This window comes from Trichosurus vulpecula, chromosome 7, assembly GCF_011100635.1.
Source record: "Trichosurus vulpecula isolate mTriVul1 chromosome 7, mTriVul1.pri, whole genome shotgun sequence".
In the NCBI taxonomy this organism is placed as follows: Eukaryota; Metazoa; Chordata; class Mammalia; order Diprotodontia; family Phalangeridae; genus Trichosurus; species Trichosurus vulpecula.
The window spans coordinates 113904345-113930837 of NC_050579.1; the positions used below are offsets into that span (position 1 = coordinate 113904345).

The following is a 26493-nucleotide window of genomic DNA, read 5'->3' on the forward strand; positions in this document are numbered from 1 at the left end:
GTCCCATTATCCACTCCAGTCCACTTCTGAGGATTCCTGGTATTCCCTGAACGCTCTCTTCACCCAGGTTACCACTCTCTCAATGCCATAAGTTTTAGAAATTGTGTACCTCCTCCATGAAGGCATCCATGAGTAAAGAAAGATAGTGAATTTGTGTCCTCAAGTCTAAACACGAATTACCTGTGTCCATTTCCCACCCCTACCAAAGTCCATGGCCCCCTTACAAAGATTCATACTATGGGGATAGTTTTAATTCTAGGATTTGCCTTACAAAAGTAGGTGTCCTGAGAATCAAATGAGATAATGGATGAAAAGGAGCCTTGCAAACTTTGCTATTTGCGTGTAGGCTTTTACTACCATTATTATTATTAGATGAGATAACTGAAGTAAGGTACTTTCTAAACTTAAAAGCACTAACCTGTGTAAAGTTTAGCTAGGAGGAAGACCCTAGTGGAGTGAAAAGTGCACTGGTCTTGGAATCAAAAGATTGAGGTCCTAGTTCTAACACTTAAATAGCCACGTGATCCTGGGGCAAGTCACTTCTCTGGGCTTCAATTTCCTCATCTGTAATATGTGGATTATGGTACACGTGGTACCTACTTCACAGAGCTATTCTGAAGCAAGCATTTTAAAAACCTGAAGGCATTATAAAAATGTAAGTTTCTTTCATTGTCACAAAGAAGTACTTTTAGATTTGCTGTCCTTATCAACAGTAGATTTTGATCGTTACAAGAAATGATTGTGGCAGGACTTGGCTAAGTCGCATAGAATTAGATGACTCCAGAATCATCACAATCTAGGCTGTCATAGTTATCACATTCAAATTGGTGGGGGAGAAAGAGTCTTTGTTTCACGTGTAGAGGAAAATAAATAGCTCAGAAATCCCCAGAAGCGGTTTTATTTGCACAACCACGCTGCCGGTAGTCGAGAGGGGATCTACATCACCCACCACCCACCCCTTTCCCCGCCCGCCGCGGTTCCTCCTCCTCTTCTCCTTTTCGGTGCCTGGCTGGAACAGGAGCGCAGCGGACCAACCTCGCTGGCCTGCGCGGCTGAGGAAGGGAAGGGGAGGACACTGTCGCGAGTTGCAGAGTCGGGAGAGGTCGCGCTTCCCGGCGGACTTGCCCTCCGACAGCTGGGGGCCAGGGGGCGCCCGAAGTTGGTTTGAGGGCTTTCCCTCTCGCGTCGGCGAACTTTTCAAGGTGGGAGAAACTTGGCCCCGGATTTCGGAGAGCTCAAGAGAAGGGCAGAGAAGTTGAGGCTCGGGGAACGGAGCTAAGCAGATAGGCAGGCGTGGGTGGGGCAGGGCGCGGCGGGGGTGCTGGGGGCCGGGGATGCTGCGGGGCGGGCGAGCGGGCTGGACGTTCGGTAAGGCTGGGGAGAGGCGGCCCCAGCTGGGTCGTTTCGCTTGAGTAGGTGCGGGCGCAGCTTCCCCCTCTCCGCCGCTCCCCCCCTCCCCCGCCCGGAAGGCGGACGGGCGGGGGGAGGCGCGAGCTGCTCACCCATCCCCGGGGCGGGCGGCGCGCGAGGTTGCGCGAGGAGCTGCGGCAGCCAGAAGCCCCTCTCAGGTGGGGGTGTGCATGCCTGGTAAGTGTCTTTCTTCCTTTCCTCTGTGGCGGGGGACGTTGAAAGCTTCAAGCCCAGGTAGCTCACGGTTGGGGCAGAACGTCTGTTGGCCGGGCACTGGGGGGCGAGGAGGCAGCGCAGCCGGTACTTCGAAACTGCAAGTCACACGTTTTTGTCTTTTGGTTTTTGTTTTCTCCTCCTCTGCAGAACAGAGCTCCCTTCCAGTAGTTGCCCCGGCTTGCGGGCTGGAAGGTGTAAGTTACTGCTGGGCTTTTCCCTGGGGCTGAGCGAGTCGTTGACCCGTTTAGCAAATTGCTTATGCCTCAGCCCCGGGAAGAAAAAGGTTGGGGTTTTGCCACCCCGAAGCTGAAGTTCGCAGGTTCCGCGGGAGTAGGGTTGCGTCCGGAGCTCCAGGGCTGAGAAGAGAAGGTCAGCCTTTGTACTCCTGGGTCGCTTTCTTTTTCTCGAATTTCCGATACTGGCTGTTTCTTCTCTCCTTGGGGGGTGGGGGAAGTGAGGAGGACTGAAGTAGGACGTAAAGTACTTGCTACTTACAGCTCGTTCGGGTCTAAAGCCTTTTTCCTTCTTCTTTTCCCTGGACGTGGGCGCGGGGGGTGGGGGGAGGATGTTTTGCCAACTTTTCCTACCCATTAGGTGTTACTTGAGAAAAGAACCTGGGCCTTTAGGGATCTGGGCTCCTTGGGAGGTAATGCTATCTGTAGGCGCGCACACGAACACGCGCGCACACACAGGGGAAAAAATGTGAAAAAAACAAAAAGTTCCAGTAGTCTCCCTTTTGGTAAGGGAGATGATGTAGTGGACAGAGCTCTGTAGTTGGAGGCAGAAGATCTGAATTCAAGTTTTGTCATCACCAATTATTACCTGGGTGACCTTGGGCAAGTCATTTAATCTCGGTTCTCTCAGCTGTAAATTGGAGGGGAATAATCTTTTAAAACCCCTTCTAGCTGTAAATCCTATGATGTAATTGTTTAGAAAGGCGATATAGGAGAGTGCTGGGAAAGTCGACGCAGATTGGTATAGAAAAGGACCAGGGCGGGTCCGTTGTCCCAAAAGAATTCAGACCACACAAAAGTCGTGGTTAAATGTTTCTGTCTCTTTGTTTCCACTTCTGTTCTGCTTCCTAATGTGGAGCTCTTAAATCAGATTTTGCTTTCATCTTATTACGATGGTGCTTTTTAGGCAGCAACTGTTAGTGTCGTTAAGCTGCCTTAAATACTTTTGTGGAAGTAAGCTGGATGTGAAGCTGAAATAAAGAAATAAATAGATGTCGGTGTAGAAGAGGGTGGGAGGAGGAGGTATGATCATAGTGATATCTTTGGAGTCGAAGGACCGGGATTTGAATACCTGCCCTGCCATCATTGCTTGTGGGGGGAAATAGTTTTTAATCTCTCTGGGCCTCAGTTTCTTTATTTATACAATTAAGATTTGGATAACCTCTAAGGTCTTTCTAGCTTCTACATCTACAATTCCTTTTCTCACTTTGCTTTTATTTGTGATAAATGAAACATAAGTCAATAGTGAAGAAAGTAAAACTTTGTACCATTACTAATAAAAGCCCTAGCCAGGTGGCTATGTTTCAAAATCATGACAATTAGTGAGTTAATGAATGAAAAAAACATTTATTAAGAGATTGCTATGTGCGCTGTTATGCTGTGGCGGGAGGCTTGAGAGACTGATTATTTTTGACTATAAGAAGAAATAAATCAGATGACTCGGGATAATTAGGGATTTCATTTTTAGGATTCATGTAATTTAGTAGAAGGAAATTGGTCTGAGTCCAGAGAAAAGGGTTCTATACTACGTGACCTTGAACAGTTTACTTAACTTTGATGTGCCTCATTTTCTTCACCTGTAAAATGGTCCTGTCTATCTTGTAGGCAAAATAACATTATAGATATGAAATTGTAACATGTACAAGATAAAATTTAAATGAGATATGTACATAGACACTTTACAGCTTTAATGGGTGCTCTGCTTAAAGAAAAATTATAATTGATATTAGGAGTAGAACTAATAAAATCTATAATGTTTAGCTGGAAGATATAGATAGAAGAATCAATAGCAGTGCTGATATAGAAAATGATCTAGAGCATTCATATCACCCAAACAATAAGCCAGGTCCAGTTTTTCCCATTGTATGTTTCATATGATAAAGGAGAAATTTTGAGCAGTTGCATATATATTTTTTCTGTTGCTGTTTCTTGTACTTAATATGCTAGATTATTTTCATTTAGCCATAATGAACTCTGTTTCTAGCACAATATCCTATTCAATTTATAGCTCCTTGGATCACTGTAAGTAAAATGCTTACACATCTAAGTGATAACACCACTGCCTGACACATCTGTTATAAAATTAAGTATGAAGATATAAATGTAGGTCAAAGCATTGAGTACCCATCATTCAACTGATAGTCAAAGCAATTGCTTTTTAAGTTTGACAAAAGCTTTAGTGTTTATTTATTAAGCATTTACTATGTGCCAAGCACTAACATTCATGGTTTAGAAATCAAAATGACTTCTTTGGTACCCTATTAACAAGAGTAATTACTATGTCTTTTCTTTCTGAATTTTCTGGTAGCTTATCCATTAAAAATACAGAGCTATCAGAGTGCTTGGGGCTGTCAAATAAATTTGTTAAAAAACTTAAAGATGAAAAAAATGTTCAGAATTGACACTGGAGTCTCACTCAAATAATATGCTAAATGAGTAGTTCAGATATTGTTGAGTGTATTAGCACTGGATACAAAGAAGAAAATAGATATTCCCTCTCCTCAAGGAACTGGAAATTATGTTTAAACACAGACATAAATTAGACTATAAATTCTAATATAAACACACAAGAAAAGTACAAAGAATGGAGTTGTAACAGTGCTGTCCCTATCTATCCTTGCTCCCTGTGCTTCCCCCCCCCCCAATAGCATGAGGTTAGATGAAGGAAAGATGACTACTGGCAGGTGAAAGGCATTTGAGTTGGGCTTTAAAGGAGAGCTCATTCCATGTATGTAGGATGGTGTTGAACAAAGGTTTGGAGGCAGGAAATAGGAATATATAGACCTTGACAGGAAAAGAGAATGGTTTAGCTTGGCTGCAGTATAGAATAAATGAGAAGGGAGTATTTCAATATAAGACTAGAAAGGTAGTTTGGAATCTTGTGAAGTACCTTGACTAAAGTATTTGGACTTTTAGCTTTTTGAAACGTTCCTGTGGTTGAATTTTCACAGATATCATCTCACATCTTAAACCTCACAACTACCCTGTGAGGTAGGCAGGATAAGTATTGTTATTCTCAATTTACAGATGAGGAAACCAGATTAGAGAGACTATGACCCTGGGCAAATAATTTAACCTCTGTTTGCTTCAGTTTCCTCTGTAGAATGGGGATAATAATAGCACCTCTCTCCCAGGGTTGTTTCGAGGGTCAAATGAGATGATAATTGTAAACCAATTAGCACAGTGGCTGGTACATAGTAAGTGCTGTGTTAATGTTGGCTATTATCATTATTAACTGAACTACCCAAAGTTATATAACTAATAAGGATCAAAGTGAAAATCTTGGATCTAGAGATTCCAGGTACCTCGGAATGAGTTCTAGTCCTCCCACTATACCATGCTGCCCTTCTGTTACTGCTATTGACCAGGGTTCACAGTAGAGTGTAAAGTGTTGTAGTTGAATTGCCCAGTGTACTTAGGTTCATCTCTTCTGCTATTCTTGTATCTACTTGGCATTATCTACTACTACTATTTATGTGACCTTGGGGAAGTCAGTTAACCCTATGAGCCTAAATTTCTTCACATGTAATATCAGGGCATTGAACTAGATAATCTCTGAGATCCTTTCCATCTCCAAATCTATTATTCTTCCTCCTGCAACCTCAGAACCAGCCTCCTCAGGTGAGAAGACTTCAGATTATACTCTAGTGCTTTGAACCCTCATTTCCTGCAAAGTGCAGCATGTCTCCTGAGGAAAGGCTAATAGTGGCCATGCAGGGCATCTTCTTTATGCTCCAAAGGAATCACTTCCTTCTGTATCAGCACAAGCATCTTCTACCTCCTACTGCCAGCCCAATCTCCTAGCGGGGATGGGGAGAATCTCCAGTGCAAGGAAGAGCAACCTTCCCTTTAACTTCAGGCCTCCTATCTTCTACTTTTCCTGTCATTTGAAGGTAGAGGAGTGGCACCCTCCATTCAAGATGAATATTCTCACACTAAGTTGTACCTTCACATCCCAATGACTCTGAACTCCTATAGATTCCACATACTTCTGCCACCCAGTTCCTCATTCCTATCCCTCTCAACACTCCACTCCCATCCCAAAATTTCTACCTAACCCTTTGTGCCCTCTGGAATGCGTGTTCCATAGGCAAAATATTTCACTTCATTTTAAATCTTTTCCTCTCCCACTCTTTCCATCTGTTAGCTCTTAATGAAACTTGGCTTCCCCTCATAGCAAAGCCTATCTGGCTAACTTTTCTAATACTAGCTACACCATCACTCATTCTCCTCTGCTTACTGGTTGAGGTAGGGGAGTTGGAATATTCCTTGCTCCCCATTGCTGCTTCCAGGTTCTCCTCTATCTTCCATCATCAGTAACCTCTCTTCCTTTGAGGTTCATGCCATTCATATCTACAACAAAGTCAAGATCTTGGTGGCTATTGTTTACAGAACCCCCCACCCCCACCCCCCACTCTCCTTCCTTCCTTATTGAGTTTGATACCAAGGTCATAGTTTTCCTCTCCTTCTTATCTCCTGCTTTCATTTAGGGATTTCAAAACTAACATTGATTCTCTCTCAAAAACCCTAACGATTCAGTTCCTCAATCTACTCACCTCCCATGAACTACTTCTCTGCCCTGCCTCAGCCACACACAAATATGGTCTTACTCTTGTTTTTTTTTTTGGAGGGGGGAAGGCAAGGCAATTGGGGTTAAGTGACTTGCCCAAGGTCACACAGCTAGTAAGTGTCAAGTGTCTGAGGCTGGATTTGAACTCAGGTCCTCTTGACTCCAGGGTCGATGCTCTATTCACTGCGCTACCTAGCTGCACCAATATGGTCTTACTCTTGACATTGCTATCACCCACAAATGTGCTACCTCTTTGTTCAAGAATTCTGAAATTCCCTGATCCAACCATATTCCACCTCTCTCTTTTTCTTCCCTTACAAAACCTTACTCTGTCCACACTGCATGATGACCTTCAATCCCTTAACCCCTTAATTCTGTCCCAGTTCTCCTCTCCTGCACTAGCTGCTCTTTCCTCTTTTCCTTACCTTGACCCTGGTGAACCAGTTCAACTCTATACTGTACTCTGCTTTTGAATTCCTACCCCTCTTATCATACTGAATTTTCACCCAGCCAAGCCTCACGTTTGCTCATACATACTTGCTGCTGAACAAAGCTGGAGAAAAATCACCTCGCAATTCTGACTGAATCCATGACAAATTTCTGTTCCATAACCTCAATTGGGCCCTTACTGCTGCTTGGCAATCCTACTATACTTCCCTTATCAATTCACTATCCCCCTCTCCAAAACTGCTCTTCCAAACTTTTTCATCCCTCCTCAAACGCATCATGGCTTCCCCTCCTCTACTCCCCTCCACTGAGAACTTTGCCTCATATTTTACAGAAAAAAATTGAGGCTATTCATCATGAACTCCCTCATCTCCCTTCTTCTTCATCTATCACTTAGGTGCCTTCTGCCACTTTTCTCCTCCTTCACCCATTTCACATGATGAGGTGGCCTTACTTCTTACCAAGGCTAACTTCTTGTTCAGGTGATCCCTTTCCATGCTATGTCCTCCAACAGATTACCTCCTCTTGTTATCCCCACTCTTTCAATTTCTCCCCCTCTCCTGGCTCATTCCTATGGGCTACAAATATGTCTATGTCTCCCCTATTCTGAGAAAACCCTCACTTGATACTTTCATCCCTGCTATTGTCCCATATCTCTGGCCCTTTGTAGCTAAACTCCTGGATGAGTCCATCTACATTAGGTGCCTCCACTTTTTAACCTCTCACTTTTCTTCATTCCTTTCAGTCTGGCTTCCCACCTTATTGCTCCACTGAAATTATTCTCTCCAAAGTTACTGATGATCTCTTAGTTGCCAAACTTAATGGCCTTTTCTCAGTCTTCATTCTCCTTAACCTCTCTGTGGTCCATGACATATTGATCTTTCTCTTCTCTTGATACTCTCTTCTCTCTAGGTTTTTAGGACATTACTCTCTCCTGATTCTCCTCCTACCTATATGATTGCTCCTTCTATGTCTGCTTTGCTGTATTCTACTGAAGATCATGCCCTCTAACCATAGGGGTCCTCAGATTCTGTCCTGAGCCCTCTTCTCTTCTCCCTTTATACTACTTCACTTGATGATTTCATCACCTCCTGTGGATTTAATTTCCATCTCTATGCTGATGATTTTAAAATCTACTTATCCTGCTCCAGTTTCTCTACTGACCTCTAGTAACTTCCTTTCAGGCATCTTGAACTGGATGTACAGTAGACATCTTAAACTTAATATATCCAAAATGGAACTCATTATCTTTCCCCCAAATCCACTCCCCCATACTTTCCCTGGTACTGTAGAGGGCAACACCATCCTCCCAGTCCCTCAGGCTCTCAAACTAGGAGTCATCCTGGATTTCTCACTGTCTCTCACCCTCCACCCGCATATCCAAACTGTTGTCTTTGCAACATCTCTTGAATATGATGATCTTTTCTCCTCTGACCCTGCTACCACACTAGTGCAGCCTCTCATCACCTCGTGCCTGGATTATTTCAATGGCCTGTCCTAAGGCTCTCCCCACTCCAATGCATCCTTCGTTTAGTCACTAAAGTGATTTTCCTAAAGTGTAGATCTGATCATGTGAACCCCTACTCAGTACACTACAGTGGCTTCCTGTTTTTTCTGGGATCAAACATAAAATTCTCTACTTGGCATCAAAACCCTTTATAATCTAGTCTTTTCCTTACTTGTCCAGTCTTTCTTACACTTTACTTCCCAACAGATATTCTGTTTAGTGACACTGGCCTCAAGGCTAGTCCATGAGCAAGATGCTCCTGGCATTTTCTCTGGCTATCTCACATGCCTGGGACTCTTTCCCTCACACCATCTACAGGAAACCTCCCCTAACCTATCTTAATTTCAGTGCCTTCCCTCTGTTATTTCCTATTTATCCTGTATATAGTTTAATTTGTATATATTTATTTGCATGTTGTTTCCTCCATTAGATTGTAACCTCCTTGAGGACAGGGGCTGTCTTTTGCCTGATTTTGTATCCCCAGTGCTTTGCACAGTGCCTGGTACATAATAATGTAAATTGATTGGTCAGTTGATTCCGTGTTAAATGTTGGGTGGTAACTGCCTGTCTGAATTGCTCTACCTCTATTCTGGCCACCACTAGGCAAATAGGAGTTGATTTGCTTGCTTCTTTAATAATAATTCCATCTAGACATTATAGAGCAATCCCTGAATAGTGAAGCATTTAAGGGGGAGGACAGAAACTTAAGTCATTTGTAAGGTCCAGGAATGTTATAACTTCCCATGTAATAATATTCTCTGCTTTCCAACTGTTCAGGGCTGCTGGTAGCATTGGTGTCTCAGTTTCTGATATTTGTCCTTATATCCCTTTCTACATATTCTCCAGTCCCTGAGGATCCTGAATATGGATTGAAAACCCATGGATGTGGGTCATATATTAATTAGAATGTTGATTGCTAATCTGCAGTGGATAAAGTATACCCAAGGTTCTGTTCATTGTAGAACAAGGACACAGAAATGTGTAGGGAAGAATTTTGTTTGACTAATAGTGACCTGGTTTTTCTTACCAGAAATCTTCCTTGGCATCAGAATAACTTTTATAAGCCTCCCTTCCAATTTTAATATCAAACTTTATCTTATTTCTGTGTCCATCAGTCAGTTTTTTTCTGACTTCATAGTCAATTGGTCAAGCAAACATGCTTTTAATTAGTATATATTCCTTGCCTGTATTGTGCAATCCCACTGTGGAATACTAAAAGAAAAAAAAAGTATTTATCCTGGACCTGTTCTCAAAGAGCTTTTATGTTGGAGAGATATTAACACAGAAAATATCTGATCCATAATGCAAGACAGCATATAATGATCAAGTGCCACACACATAATATTACTTTTTCAAACAAAACTTAAAGTGACGTTATTTGGCCACATTGATACACCAGTTCCCTCCTCTTTGCTATCAGTCAATCAACAAGCATTTAATAAATGCCTGCAATGTTGCCAGATATGCTTTGAAGTGCTGAAGATATGAAGGAAGAAGCAAAAAATTGTGCTAGCCCTTAAGAACTTAAGGAATTTATAGTCTTGTTAAAGGAGAAAACGTGTGTGTGTGTGTGTGTGTGTGTGTGTGTGTGTGTGTGTGTATGTGTATTAAGAGAGAGAGAGAGAGAGAATGAGAGTATGTATTCTTGTGTGGAAGGTGGCACTTTCAACTTAGTCTTGAAGGGACTAAGGAGTGAATTCCAGCCATAGTGGGCAGCCATGGCAGAGGTGTGGGAGATTAGGTGTATGACAAACAACAATAATATTAGTATGTCTGGATTACCCTTCCTGGATGAAAGTAACTTACAGTATGGATGGAAAAGTAGGTTGGGGTCAGGGGAGCTTTAAATGTGAGACACAGGAATTTCTACTTGATCTTGCAGGTAATAGGGAGCCACTGAAGTTTATTAAATAGGAGAATGACATACAAAAATTGTTTGGCAGTTATATTAAGGATTGTTTGGAGAGGAGAGAGACTTGAACATGGGAAATCAATTAGGAAGCTTTTGTCATAGTCCAGGTGAGAGGTGAAGGCCTGGACTAGGATGGTAGCTATGTGGGTGAAACTAGGACAGATAGGAGAGATGTGTGGAAGTAGAAACTATTAGGTTTGGCAACTGATTGGATATGTGATGAACTGTGGAGGGCATTTGTGGGTGTGATTTAAGAGGGCTCATGGCTTTTTGTAGTTATTGTGCCGCCTGTGAACCAGGTGAAGGAGGAGCCAGGAAATTCTCCTCATGCTGGTAATCAGTGGGGTGGACATAGTTAGGAAGCAAGCTGCTGGGTGGTTATGACAGAACATAGAGAGTTGTTGAATATATACAGAGAATGAGAATAGGCTCCTTGTATGGGGAATGAAAAGTATCATGAATCTGTGATGAGATAGAGATTATGTGTGTGTGTGTGTTTGTATATGTGTGTATATATATATAAATTATATATATATATATATATACATATATATATATATATATATGAGAAAAAGAGAGAGAGATTAATGTGATGGAAGAAGAGATAATATGAGTCAATGTCAGTAGTTTATTTGTCCAGGTGTGGATGCCTGGCAGTTTTGTGGGCGTCTCTGGATGTAGGGCCCTGGAGGGTTCCCTTAGGTGAATTTCAACATAGGGAATGTGGGGAGAGTGGAGGAGATGGTGCCTCTAGCTTGTGTGTGAAGCCAGAGAGACCATGTGGATCTTACTTGTCTCCCTATAAAACAATTCTAGTTCTGGGGACAGTCATCACAGAGCCCTGTCAGATGGCACATATGTAAGTGGCACAGTTTTGGATTCCAGTAGTCTTTTCATCAAAAAAGAGAGAATTTGAGTTGGTGTGGAGGTGGGGGGACAATGCAGAGGGCTAAGGCAGAAATAGAGCATAAAATGAGAGTGGGAATGGCTTCACTAATATATTTCATTCCCTCTGCTGTTACCCTGGTACAGGCCCCAGGTACTAGCTAACCGAATAGTTGTGATGACCTATTAACACATCTTCCTGCCTTCATTTTCTTCTTTCTTTTAGACTAATCTTTCTACATAGATGTGGTTATGTAACCTCATCTCCTCAGGAATCTTCAGAGGTTGTCTGAGTGTGGTTCAGGCTCCTTTGCTTGACATTCAGGTTTTTCCATAGACTGATAACTCCTTCCTTTCCAGGTTTATGTCATACTACTTACCTATAAATACTATTGTGTTTTAATCAAACTAGGCTATTCTCTGCTTTCTAGATATACCTTGTTGTTCCTGCTTGTCCCCCCATGATTTTCCTCATGCTGTTTTTTCCTTATGCCTCTCGCCAGCCCTCACCTCTTCCTCTTCACCCCCACACCCCCAATTGAATTACTACTCATCTTTTAAAACTCTATTCCAAGGCCATTTGTTTCATGAAAACTTCCCTTATTCCCTCAGTTGATAATGCCCTTCCAATCCCAACAATCCCTCTCTGCCCATGTGCCTCTCTGTACAGATGGTCTGTCTTTCTGGAATTTACAATTCAATTGCTACGTTCTAAGTGACTAGGTTCCCAAAGTGGGTGGTATCGCCCCCTGGAGGGCGCTAGCAGCATTAGCTTCAGGGACAATTGCGGGGCATTGAATACAAATAAGGAGGTGGTGGAAGCATAAGAAGAGAAGAAAATTCTGCAAAACTATTTGTACATGCTTCATCTGTTGTGTAACAGAGTTAAAGTTGTAGTGATTACATTATTTTCCAAATAAACAAACAAAATGCAAGTTATAACCAAATAGCAGTCAAGTCCACGACAGGTCTTAACAAACATGCTGGCAGGCAAACCTATTGGGCATTGTTGGAAGTCCAGCATGCATAGGGAAATCCAGCATGCATCAGCAGGAATATATGCATGTAGTGACTTGTTTATAACATGATACTATATGGTTACATGATGCAGTATTGTGTCATCAAGATTTCAATGCAGGAAAAACCCCACAAATATACAATTAATTATTAAATTAAAGATGCATCATTTAAAAAATATTCTATTTTTTTTGAAATTATGCAAATTAAAAAAATTAAAGGGTTAAAGAAAGTAGATTTCCAGGGGAATATTTGGTAATTTTTTTTTTTAAAAAGAGGCTGCTAGGCCAAATAAGTTTTAGAACCTCTTTTTGTAAACTAAGCCTTTCCTAACACCTCTGTGCCCAATTGAGATTTTGCTCTCTCAAAACTACTTTGTGTTATTTTGTATATACTTGAAGCCTTTCATCTCCCATTCTGTTGACATATCCTTTGCAAGTCCAGGGTTATTATCATGCCACAATGATTGTTAGTATTAATAATACTTCATGCTTATATCATACTTTAAGGTTTGAAAGATGCTTTATATACATTATACCACTTGATCTTCACTTGTAAGGGTTGTTATTATCACTATTTTTACGGATTTGGAAACTGAGACTGAGACAGGGTCTCACAGCTGGTTAAGTGAGGTAGGATTCAAACCCAGGTTTTTCTGATGCCAAATTCAGTGCTTTGGTTACTATGAAATGCAGGACTAAGATGCTGATTTTACTTTATCCACATTTGAGTTGCATTCAAATGTTTTCTCTCCACTTCCATACCCTGTACTATTTTTAATATAATAAATGCACAATTGGGACTTTTGAAATTCCTATTTGCCCGTGATTTACAATGCTTGGGATTGTATTTGTGATACCAACATTGGAAATAATGATTACATACTATTTTCTTTCACTGAGTCTCAGAGCTTTTTTTGATGAACATGGAAATAGATTATGCAGGGATGGGGAACCTGCAGCCTTGAGGCCACATGTAGCCCTCTAGGTCCTCAAGTGTGTTCCTTTGACTGAATCCAGACTTCACAGAACAAATCCTTTTATTGAGGGGATTTGTTCTGTGAAGTCTGGATTCAGTCAAAGAGCCGCATTTGAGGACCTAGAGGGCCATATATGCCCTCAAAGCCATAGGTTCCCCACTCATGGCAGCAAAAATCGGCCAGGGTTAGAGGGCAATCTTTCTAATATAATTTGCTAGGGGGAGGCACTTTCAATTGTAGGTTATAGGGAAAAGAATCTAGGGTTCAGACAATTCTAGGTATTCTGGATAAATTGATCCAGAGAGCTATATAATTGGTTTCAGAGACATTCTTAGGTAGAAATATTCTAGAGTCCGTAGATAGGTTCATTATGTGATCCATAATCCATTTAGATTTTATAAAGAAGTAACAAAAAAAATTCTTATATTTGAACCTTACAGAAATTCCATTCTTTGCAGCATCCATAAAATCAAGATAAGACATTTGAAACTAGTTTGGGGGTAAAGCCCTTGGATTTGTTTGACTTATTGAGTCTTTTCATTTTTAGCAGATTCTTGCCAAAGTCTTGGTGTAGAGGATACAACTGTATCTAAACAGCTCTCGCCATGGAAACAACTCCTTCCTCCTCCCCCCAGATATAGATTAGATAGAACATTTGTGTACATATCTTATAAAAACATTGTGACAATGGTGTGATAACAGTATCATTTTCAAGTCTATTCAACATGCATTTATTAAATGGCTACTACTTGTAATGCATTGAGGGTAGGAAGACCAACACGAAATAACATCTGCCCCCAAGGAGCTGAGAGTCTACTAGGATGAAACAACATGTACATCATTAAATAAATTAAAAATACAAGTAATTTTTAGTCAGGGGTGGTGGTGATGGTGAAGTATCAGAAGTCAGGAGGTGGGATATCATATACAGAGAACAGCAGGTAGGCTAGTTTGCAGGAATGTAGAGTGAAGTGGGGATGGAATATGAAATCAATCTAGTGTAAGTGAAGATGTGGATCATAATAGTTAAGGAGGTTGTATATCTTTGTAGTTTCTTAAGATTGGGCTGTGTTTGTTTATAAATGCATTTGAAATACAATCATTTTTTAAGTGATAATGATTCTTTTGGAACTTTGTTTCATTTGTAAACTTAAATTGGTTTTAAATTAAATTAATTCAATATATAATGCAAGAGGGGAGTCGAACCTATACTATACATGTTTGTGATTTGCTGAGGGGATATAGAATATACGGTTTTAGTAGAATGAAAGGAGACAAGTACAATGGAAGAAAAACTAGATTTGGACTTAGAACATCCAGGTTTGAATCCTGGCTTTATCATTTCCTATTCCCAATGTGACCATGGGCAAGTCACTTAACTTTTCTGAGTCTGTTTTCTCATCTGTAAGAGGAGGGGAGGAGTTGTTTATATGACTTCTTAGGTCCCTTCCAGCTCCAAATCTATGATTCTTTGAAAAATATGATCGCTCATAATAACATCTTTAAATTTTGGAGTTAAAAAGTGTTACTTTTAAGACTTAGTAAATATATATTAAATGTTTTTAATTGTTTGAAATATTTTCTTTGGCAATACTCTGAATCATTCGTTACTGGCTATAAAAACTTTACCCAAATGCTTAAAGCATCTAGTCAAATCAGAACCAATTTTAGATGGGACATTAAGATGATAATATTTATATTGTCTGCATTGATGTATTGTTGGTACTACTTTTTTATATTTAATCATTTACTGCTTTACATAATCAAGTGGTATGTGTGTATGTGTGTTTTACCTAATAAGAAGACAAAGTCCTTGAGCCAAGGATCATCTTTTAAAAACTTAAATTCATTATATTTACTATAAACTTAGTGTTTATAGCAAACATCTTTAACACTCAGAGCCCATGTCACACTAGGATCCTTAGAAAGTAACTTTGTTCAAGATACTTTGTGAATCAACACCCACTCAAAGCCATAACTCATGAGCCCATACCAATGTATTTATCATTTTAAGGTCATGGAACATACTAGCTCAAGGCAACAGACATTTAATAAAAAAGCATAGCAAATTAAGTGATAAAGAAAAATCATCTTCTCTCCCTTCCATTCTTTCAAAGGATAAGTTCTCCTGCAAGTTACCATATTATCAATGGCTGTGTTACACATGGTTGCTATTCCTCCCATCAAGGGCAGTTTACTGAACTCTGCAACCATTTGCTGGGATATGGGGTCTAGTAAGCCACTTGCTGGCAAGGGAGGGTTAAAGATCTTTAGTGTATGTACTAAGGCTATGAACTCCTATACCCAACCAGGGTGCAATGAACAAAAGCCATCAAATTATCAGGGAAAGATTAAGTTTTTTTCTATGGTGCTGACTCTAACTTGGAGTGAGAAAATTCCTTTTTACATTTGCCAGAATCCTAATTGTCAAGTCATTCTACATCCCTCAAACCCATTTTGGACTCTCCAGCCAATGAAAACCCCACTAGAGTTGTGTGGTGATAGAATTATGAGGCTTCACTTTGGCTTTCATGATACTCCCTGATTGGTATGCAAATAATTCTAGAGTCAAGAACAAAAGGGCTGGATGAAGCTTGTGGAGTTATGTCTTCACCTTTGTGCTACAGTGCTGCCTTTATTATATGTACCTACTAGCAACAAAATTGTTGGTCCTCGATCTCATTCTGGCCAACACAGAAGTTCTGATCTGTATATTCATTAACCAAAAATTAAACAAATGGAGTAAATCTCCAGCTTAACACCCTCAAGTGTTAATCATACAGGGAGAATTAAAAAAATGCACTCATGTATTTATGATCTAATAGATGGATATACTCTCTAACTATGCCAATCACAGTACATCCATTCTTGCCCCTCCTATCTAATGCATCTGTGTCTTTCCTCAAGTTTGCCACAGGATTTCCACCTTATGTGCCAGTGTGCTAGGACCCTTCCTCATTTTCTTCTACCATTGTGAAGATACCAGTGGAGCAGTTCTGATGTCTATCATTTATCCCTCAATGACCAGCTTATATTCTTTTGTGGTTTATAATTCCTTAATGACATTCTGTACTATAGTTTTTTTGGGAAATTCCTTGTTTGTTATGTATTAGAGCCTACTCACACCCACCTTATGCCTCTCCTTTGCCCTCTGGGTGATATTTGTTTTTAATTTTTCAGAAACAGTAGTGTTCTGTGACTCACAGCCATACAAGATTATACCAGACAGCAAGGTTAGGAAAATGACCTCTACCATGTAATAGAGCTTCATGGGTCACTAAACACACTTCTAAGTCCATCCTCAGCTACTACCTGACTTTTTCCTAGGTTTAATCTTATCATTCCAACATCTAGAGTGGTATTAATTAATAATGACAATAATAGTAGCTACCATTTATATTATTGTTTAGTAGTTTCAGTCATGTCTGATTCTTAGTGACCCCATTTGGGGTTTTCTTGGCAAAGATACTGGAATGGTTTGCCATTTCCTTCTCCAGCTCATTTTACAGATGAGGAAACTGAGGCAAACAGGGTTAAGTGACTTTCCCAGAGTCACACAGCCAGTAAGTGTCTGAAGCCAGATTTGAACTCAGGAAGACAACCTCAGGCCCACACTCTATCCACTGTGCCACCTAGCTGCCAGCAGTCATATAGCACCTACTATGTGCCATGCAATTGTGCTAAGCATGTTACAAATATTATCTCATTTGATCCTCACAACAACCCTGGGAAGAAGATGCTATTATTATCCCTGTTTTTACAGATGATGAAATAGAGGCAGAGGTTAAATAACTTACCCAAAGTCATCTAACTAGTAAGTGTCTCAGGTTGGATTTGAACTCAGGTCTTCTGACTTCAGGCCCAGAACTCTATCTACTGTGCCATTTACCTTCCTCAATTAGTTAATAATTCTTTTAATAAAATTTCAATATATCTCACTTATTCAGCTAAATCTGGAGTCTTTAGCCCAATTCCAAACCTTCTTACATCTCTTCAAGCCTTCCATGATGTCCTCCAAGCTCACCCTCTTAGCTGATGACCTTGCCTTGTACTTTACAAAATTTTCCTTATTATTTCCTCCTTCACTCCAACCTCTAATGAGGAGGTGGCCTTTATTCTTGCCAACGTCAACCCTTCTACATGCAAACTTGATCCATCTTGTCCCAATAGGTTGCCCCTATAATCACCTCCTCCTTCTAATCTTCAGTTTCTCCCTGTCCACTAGCTCTTTTCTCTGCCTTCTGCAAACACACATATTTCTCTACCATCCTTAAAAAAAAATCCCACTTTTCTTCCTACCATCTATGATAGTTATTGTCCTATATCTCTTCTCCCCTTAGTGACTGAACTCCTTGAGAAAACCATGTACACTCACTGCTCCCACTTCTCTCACTCAGTCCTAAACCCTCTTTCATATGGCTTCTGACCTCATCATCCGACTGAAACTGCTCTCTCCAAAGTTACTAATGATTTCTTAAATGTCATCTAATGCCATTTTCTCAATTCTTATCTTTCTTGATTTCTCTGCAGCATTTCACACTCCTTATCAGCTTCTCTTCCTAGCTACTTTTTACTCTTTTGAAGTTTCTATGACATTGTGCTGCTTGGTTTTCCTTGTCTGACATGTTTCATGACCATTAACTATGGGTGTCTCCTAAGACTCTGTCCTGGGCCTTTCTCTTTTTTTTCCTCTACTCTGTCACTTGGTGCTCTCCTCAATTCTTAATGGGTCTAGTTGTCATTTCTGTGCAAATGATTTTCAGATCCATATAGCCCACCCTACTTTCTCTCCTGAGCTCCAATCCCTGATCACCCACTACCAGTTGGATATCTTGAACTGTTTGTCCCATAGGTATCTACAACTCAATATGCCCAAAATGGAACTCACCTTTCTCACCAAGTCTTTCTGTCTTTTGTACCAGCCTGTTACTCCAGAGGTTATCACCATCCTCCCTGACTCTAAATCTCAGTGTCATCATTGACTTCCCTCTAACCTCACACATCTAATCAGCCACTAAATTTTGTTTCTACCTTCACAACATCTCATCTAATTCCCCTTCACTTTAGTCCCACAATCACCAACCTAGTGTGGCCCTCTTTACCTCTTGCCTGGACTTTCAGATTGCCTTCCAATTAGTTTCTCTGTCTCAGGGCTTCCAAACCCAATAAATCCTCTTCTCAGTTCCCAAAGTAACTTTCCTAGGGAATTGGTCTGGTCACGCCACTTCCTTATTCAGTTAACTTTTGTTTTTGTCATTCAGTCATTTCAGTCATATCTGACTCTTCGTGACCCTATTTGGGGTTTTCTTAGCAAAAATGTTGGAGTGGTTTGCCATTTCCTTCTCTAGCTCATGACATACAGATGAGGAAACAGAGACAAAGTTAAGTGATTGTCCAGGGTCACACAGCTAGTAAATGTCTGAGGCTAGATTTGAACTCTTGAAGATTGCCTGGCACTCTATCCACTCTGTTACCTAGCTGCTTTTCAGTTAACTTTAGTTGCTCCCTATTACCTTCAACATCAAATATAAAGTCCTCTTTTAGTATTTAAAGCTCTTCACAACCTAGTCCCTTCCTACCTTTCTAGTCTTATACTTTGAGCACTCCATTGGCCTATTTGCTATTCTTCTTACATGACACTTTATCTCCTATCTTCATCTTTTCCCACTGGCTGCGCCCCCCATGTCTGTAATACTTCCCCTCTTCATCTGTGTTTCTTGGAATCCCTGGCTTCCTTTAAGACCTAGCTCAAATAACAACTATAGCAATAGCCAGAATTTCTATAGTTATTTAAAGTTTGCCAAGTGCTCTCCAAATATTAACTCATTTGGTCCTCACAATAATCCTGGGAGGTAGATGGTATCATTATTCCCATTTTACAGATGAGAAAACTGAGACAGAGGTTATATGACTTGCCCAGGATTACACAGCTAGTGAGTGTCTGAGGGAGGATTTAAACTGAGGTGTTCCTGATTCCAGGTTTATGGCTGTATTCTCTGTGTCACCTACCTGCCGGTTTTTTGCAGTTCCCTGACCCCCCAGCTGCTAGATTCTTCCCCCTCTAAGATTACTTTCATCTACTCTGTATTTAAATTGTATGCACCTATTATTTACATGTTTCCCTGCATTAAATAAGCTTCTTGAGGGCAGGAACTGTTTTTGCCTTTCTTAGTAGAGGAATATTAAGTGCTTGCTGATTGTGTGATTGCTTCATTAAATTTTATTGATTTACTCAACTGGAGAAGATGCCTTTATAAAGAGTAATCGTGAATATTACTATGCGATATTATAGTTACTGAATATACAACTTAATACTAAAATCAGTCATAAGTATTTACAGTGTTTTAGCTGTGAGAAAATCATAGCCAGCATCACCTCCACACCTCACTGTAACTTTAGATGACTTATCTTGACTCTTGAGAACAGTCCTATTCTATTTAGTTCATTCAGGAAAACAAAATCTTTTTGAAGATAAAGAAAGAAGATCCCTCCATCTTCTCTCTCTGTCTTCTCCGGCTTTGACAGGAAAAAAAAATCTCTTTAGCGTCTCTCAAGCCCTTATTCTTAAATTTCTTTTTCAGACTTACTACTTGTAAAATTCTCTTTATGACGTGATTTCTTCATAAAATAACAGTTAAGATAGGTCTAACAAGAGAGAAATGTCTTCTGCCTTCTTTCTGTCTTTTCCATAAACCCCTTATAGACCCATGTTAAAAAAGCACACTTTCTCTGACTCACTAGAGCAAAGTAACTCATAACTTGACAGTTACAGCTGTAATTCCTAGATTTTCTCCTCTTAAAGAAAACAAAACAGTTTCTATAAGCCTTTGTAGAAGAGGCAAAACAGAGTTACACGTATATTTAATGTAATTGAATTTATCAAATAAGAAATATCAACCAAAAAGGTTCCCTTATAAATCCATATGAAAAACCATTACATTTGGCTTTAAAAAAAATAGAGTTGTAGTCAGCATGTATGGTGTTCTGGTTCAGTTGCTCTTGACCTGCATTACTTCATATGCATCTTTGCATATTTCCTTTTAGTATTTATTTATCTTTTTTTATAAGAATGCAAAATTCTATTATATTAATATACCTATTTAGCATTCTCTAATCACTGTCCAAATTATTTTATATAAAATACAAAATATATATATATATATATATATATATATATATAAAATTTAATATAGTCCTTCTTTTATACTATCTTTGGGGCAGAGTTCTAGCAACAAGATTATTGAGTCAATGTGTATGATAATTTTTTATTACTCTTATACATTTCCAGATTGCTCCCTAAAAAGTATTTACTAGTCTCCACTTTCACCATCTTATGTCTGGATATAGTGGAATAACATTGGATTTAGAATAATTTGTTGTTATTCAATTGTGTCCAACTCTTTGTGACCCCATTTGGGTTTTCTTGGCAAAGATGCTAGAGTGGTTTGCCATTTCCTCCTCTAGCTCATTTTACAGATGAGGAAACTAAGACAAATGGCATTAAGTGATTTGCCCAGGGTGACACAGCTAGTAAGTGTCTGAAGCCAGATTTGAACTCTGGAAGATGAGTCTTGCTTATTCCAGGCCCAGCACTCTATCCACTGTACTGCTTAGCTACCCTTAGAATAATAGGACCTGAATTTGCTACTTACTACTTACGTGATCATGGACAAGTCATTTATCAGTTCTCGGCTTCACTTTCCTTATATGGAGGGTGGATCAGATGCCCTCTGAGGGCCCTTCCAGCTCTAAAGTCTATGGTTCTATGATCCCTTGCAGTTTGTCAACAGTGAGGTTTTTTGTTCTTTTAAATCAATTTTTGCTGTTTTTTCCAGTTTAATCAGATACGGCATATATCAAAACAACTATGCCCATGATCATCTCTTGCAAAAGGGAGGTATATTTTATTACCTGTATTCTGGGACAGTTACTGGTTTTTCAGAGGATCAGAGTTCAACTCCCTTTTAGTGGTCTTTTACATTGTTGTAACTTTTGTGTCTTTTTGGATCCCAAGTGCTTAGCATGGTGCCTGGAACATGGTAGGTTCTACATAAATGCTTATTTTCCCTTTTCTGCCTTCCGCCCTGTTGATTTTGCATGTATCTTATTATTTGGGAATTAAAATATTGTGTTGTGTGTGAATTGTATTTTCTTCAAAAATTATCTGTTCAAGTTCTTTTATCATTCCTTCATGGCAGTGTCTGTGTGTGTATGTGTGTGTATACACACACACACACATATACATACACCTATATATTATATGTATGTGTATATATGCATATGTGTGTAGGTATGTATATATGACACAGTGTATGTGTATGTATGTTTTTATGTGCATTATGTATACAAATATTAGTTCCTTTAAAAATCTGTTGGTCTTTTATGTAATTTATTTTATTATAAATATTTTCCTGGTGTGGTTTTTTCATTTTAATCTTGCAAAACATCATATTTTAATATAATCAAACCTATCTGTTTTATCCCCAATATTTTCTTTCATTTGTTTGATAAGAAGTTTTCTCTCTGTAATACATAGAGTAATCAAATAGAGTTCCAAACTCACCTGATGATAGGACAAGCAGATTTGGTTTAAAAAAAAAAAGCAAACAAACTCAGAAAAGCCCATAAAATGTGTGCAGCTTCCTCAAAAAGGATTAAACACTTGGGGTTTGGAATCAGCCTGAAGGATCCTGGACAGGTCTCCCAAGTAAAGCTTTTAAACTTCTGGTTTTTAAGTGGAGGTTCCTGCCTCCACTTTCTGCTACTTTTGACCTATATTGACTATGTCCAGAGCTTTGTCCAGTTTTCATTGTAGTCAGCCCTGTCACTCCTTTTGGTGCAGAGAAGTGCTTATACTTCATGAGGCATCCTGTGTATTAACACCTTGTTACTACATCAACAGCTATACTTTGACCATATGGTATTAACTGAACTGGGAGGAGGGGAGGGGAATGGGACATTAAATATCCCCTCTCCTTCATATAACCTAAATGATAACATTGGTGATTCAGGGAAGAAAACAAAATAGCATAGGAAGAAGTTGAAAGTGTACTTCAAAAATAAATTGTTTATCAAATTTATAAAAGAAAAATTCAGCAAATGCAAAATTAAAATAAAAAATTCAGTGTAAATAACTTACCCTCAAGAGGAGCCAGTAATGGACTAAATTGAAATTTAAAGTCAAGCTACAAAGGAAAAAAATGAAATAAAAACAAAAAAAATGAAAATTTTTTTTATTGCAAATGTCTTTAATGCATGCAGCAATAATGGAGGAAATTTCATGTAAAAATAAGCAGGATGAAAAAATTAAAATGAAATGTAATCTTCCAAGATAAAGACAGAACACACATACCTATGTATGCACACATATGCATATAGACATATATATGTGTGTGTGTATAATATATATGTATATATATACACACATATGCACAGACAGTGAAAAGTTAAAAAATTCATAGATCCATTTTCTTATATGTTATTTCAAGTTGTTTATGTTAAGTCACCCAATAACTACTTTCTCTTGAGCTTCAAATATGTTGCTAATACAAGTTTGTGCTTAATATCTAAAAATGACTTAAGATTTTAGTTTTTATACTTAAAATTTCTAAAGTTTATCAGCAAATTAATCTGTACATTTAATAAGTAATAGGGTACTGTGCTTTGATATGATATAAATCATTCTTCTTTAAAGCAGAACTTTTATTAGGTTGCACTTGACTAATCTTGTTCATGGTTAGTCCTGTAATTAGGGAGCTAGAAAATTCCTTAAAAAATCACAAGCTCTTTCATTCTACAGATGTGGTAACTGAGGCTTACAGTGGTGGCCAAGCAGGAACTAAAACTCAGTTCAGATTATTTGGCCATTGCTCCTTCTATACCATCCTGCCCCTCCAATATTTGAAAGGAATGACATTTTATTTATTTTAAAAGTTTTCCATAGGTCATAGTTATACTAACTTAAGTTTTTTGTTTTTTTTACTCATGTAATTCAGACTAATGGACTTTTATTGAATAGATAAAAATGTTTAGGAAGAGATGTTAGTAGTAATAATAATGCCTGTAAATTTTGTAAATTTCCTTGTGAGATATGAAAGCCCTTTAAAGAGTTGGGAGAGCTGACAAAGGACAAAATACTCTATAAAACTGAGAACAGTGCCTGTCCCATGAGATCTTCACCCAAGCAGACAGAATCATATCACCACAGTTAAAAAAAGAGAAATCTGATAAAGTACTTGTAGAAATTGGGGGGAGAGGGAAAACTGGTTTAGTGCTGGGAAAGGACTTTATCTATACTCTGTAGATAACTAATATGTTCTATTTGTATAATGCTTCATACTTTTCCAAGCACTTTCAGACAATTTGATCAAACAGCCTTGTCAAGTAGTTGATTACTTCACTGGGTATTTTTATTCTTATGTCATAAGGAGGAAAATTGAATGTCTTTATAGATGGGAGTTGCTTAAGATAATGCACATGGGGCAGCTAGGTTGTGCAGGGGATAGGGTAACCGGATTTGGAGTAAGGAAGACCTGAGTTTGAATCTGGATCCAGGCACTTACTAGATGTGTGATCTTTGGCAAGTCACTTAACCCCGATTGCCCCCCCCCACCCCTGCAAAAAAAAGATAACAGCAAAACAGAGATGGAACTAGAAACTAATTTTTCTGATGCCTCTAAAACACTCGAAGAATTCTGGGATATAAAAAGGCAATGCAATATGATAAAAAAGATATACTTTAACATTAGACTAGAGGGAAATTTAACCTTTTCAAGATAACAAAATAATTATTTGTCATATATAGATCCACTTTTTGAATGGAAAGTCATATAAATGAATGTTTGGCTGAGAGGGACCTTTGCACGGTGAATTCTGGGAGAATGTAATATGATTTTGATATTTGTGTTAAGAATTTTATTTCATGTATAGTTTAAATTAACAATAAAAACATTATTGACTGAGATGTTTGCCTGCTGCAACAGCTGATTCAATCATTCCTAAATTTAAACTACTGTTTAAATGCTGTCCTGTGTTTTTTTGCCCCTAATCTGGAGAATCTTCTTGGTGACAGAAGTCAAAGGAGATGATCTAGTCTCAATTGCATACTATCATCTGAATCTCACTTGCGAAAGTACTGTTGTATTTTTAGTTGTTGTGATTGGTCCATAGATCTTCACAGTGTGTCAAATGACAGACCTTTTTGGAAATGTGTTGCCAAATCTCTCCAAGGAAATTTTTATTTAAAAAATTGTTAACTTCGAACTATCTCAAAAAAACTACTTTCTTTTTAATAAAATCAGATCTCAGAATACTAGTGAATGTTCTTTTTTAAAAAAATCTTTAAACATGTAAAATAAAATGCAATTCAACTTCTAAAGATAGTTAAGGATTCTCAGTATACTCTATCTGTACAACACCATGAATTTTTATTATCTTATTTGCGATTCTTGCTTTTAAAGAGAAGCTAAGTCTTGTAGACGTCACAGCCTTCATTTTGCATCATATTCATGTCTTTCATTCCCTGGAATGCTTTACAGGTTGAATCTTGAAAGGGTGACATCCAGAGAATTAGGTCCAGACAAGCTATAAAGAAGAGAGGTTAATGGTTTACGGGTCAACTGTTTGCTTCACTCATCCTTTGGCACAGAAGGCCTCAGGTAGATAAATAATTAACTTAGAAAAGGAACAGGCAAAAAAAAAAAAGAAAAGAAAAGGAACAGGCATTGGTTCATAGGATACAACTATAGTATGTAAATAAGATGGGAAACCTATTGAGATGTCTAGTTGAATTCTTAGAGGCCCTAGAGCAATCATTCCTAAATTTTTGAATTTTTAGCATCTGGTTAATGAGTTTTTTGAAGGGTGATTTCATCATCTCCCCCAGTTTGTTTCCTCCCCTATGTGTTTGTTGTATGTCATATGTAAGCAAAATAAGTACCCCCTGTTGATAATAAGAGACATCCTTAATATGACAGGAAATACAGGCCTACTACTGTTTTGAGGGTTGGCCTGCTTTTAAATACTTCTTTTTTTAAACTAAAAGCATACCTGGAAATGTTGAGATTTTTAGAGAGCAAAAAAAAAAAATTAATACTAAACCAAGCAAACATACCTAGGAGGTCACTGGTAAAGAACAGTGCTATGCAGGTTGAAAGGATTATGTTTTAAGTGTCTAACCTCATTTCACAAGAGGAACCCTCAAAGAAGCTTTCATCTATTTAATTAAGAGAGTATTTGCTTAAATGAACCATTCAACCAACTAACTTCTAGAATTTTTGCATATCTTCTTTTCGAAACAGTACAGTCAGTGCTTCAGGTGGGCTGGAGGGAGAAGGAGTGGGCTTCTGTTCTTTTGGAAGTTTTAATTCTACTCCTCCACTTCTGAGCAGGTGCAAACAAGCTATATGGCATCACTCCTGCCTGTTCCTCCTACTTGATCCTCTTACCTTTCCTCTGGATTTCCTTTTTCCTTTCCTCTTCTCTTTACTTTTCTCTTTCCTTTTTTCCCCCAAACTTCCTTCATGACGGGTTAAAAAAAAATCTGTACCTGCAGTTTTTGATTCCTAATAATTTCAGTATTTTGCCAGTAATGGTATTTTTGGCAAAGTCATGGCAAATGTAAACCTCATATTAACGTCTTCAGTTTATATTTGACTTCTTTTGAAGTGAGTCATACCCATCTGGAAACCCGCAGCTGAAAAGTATTTTTAAGACTTTTGATAGCAATCATTCCATTACATGCTGTCATATTAGTTAATATTTTTTATGGTCTTCAGAAATCTCTAGAAGATCTGACAAATGAAACAACAAAGATTGGAGTTTATTGCAAAATAGGATTCCTGTACATATAACCAAGGACCCCAGGCTGGAGGAAGGCATAGCAGAAGGGGGACTAGATTTGGAGCAAATAGCTGGATTAGGATTCTGGATGGTCACGTTTGTACCCTTGAGCAAAACACTGTATTTTTGGTCTTCAGTTTCCTCGTCAGTAAGCTAAAGACATGGAACTAGATAATCCCTTTCAAGCTCTAAAAGTTGGAAGGCAGCTAACTAGGTTTCACAGTGGGCAAGACTGAGGGGAAGATAGGGGAAATGAGTTCAAATTCTGCCTCAGACACTTATTTGCAGTGTAGCCCTGAGCAAGTCATTTACTTTTTTTCAGCCTTAGTTTCCTCACTTGTATGATGGAAATAATGATAGTATCTGAGGATATACATGTACGATACTTTGTAAACCTTAAAGTGCTGTGTACATACTAGCTATTAAAAGCTATTAGCTCATGAATCTGTAACTCTACGAGACATTCTTTAAACAAAC

General features: G+C 38.8%; 1 protein-coding gene across 3 annotated transcripts in view; it reads left to right on the forward strand.

Annotated features, from left to right (window-relative positions):
* Positions 1-1016: 1016 nt before the first annotated feature.
* PLAGL1 (PLAG1 like zinc finger 1) overlaps positions 1017-26493 on the forward strand; it is a 141521-nt gene continuing 116044 nt past the window's right edge. For 2 of the 3 annotated variants that reach the window (XM_036768669.1, XM_036768671.1), the window contains exon 1: positions 1017-1202. The gene's annotated coding sequence lies outside the window, so the exon portion shown is untranslated. Of the gene's footprint in view, positions 1203-1518; positions 1588-26493 lie in introns of those variants that run through there. The other variant, XM_036768670.1, reaches the window with a different exon arrangement.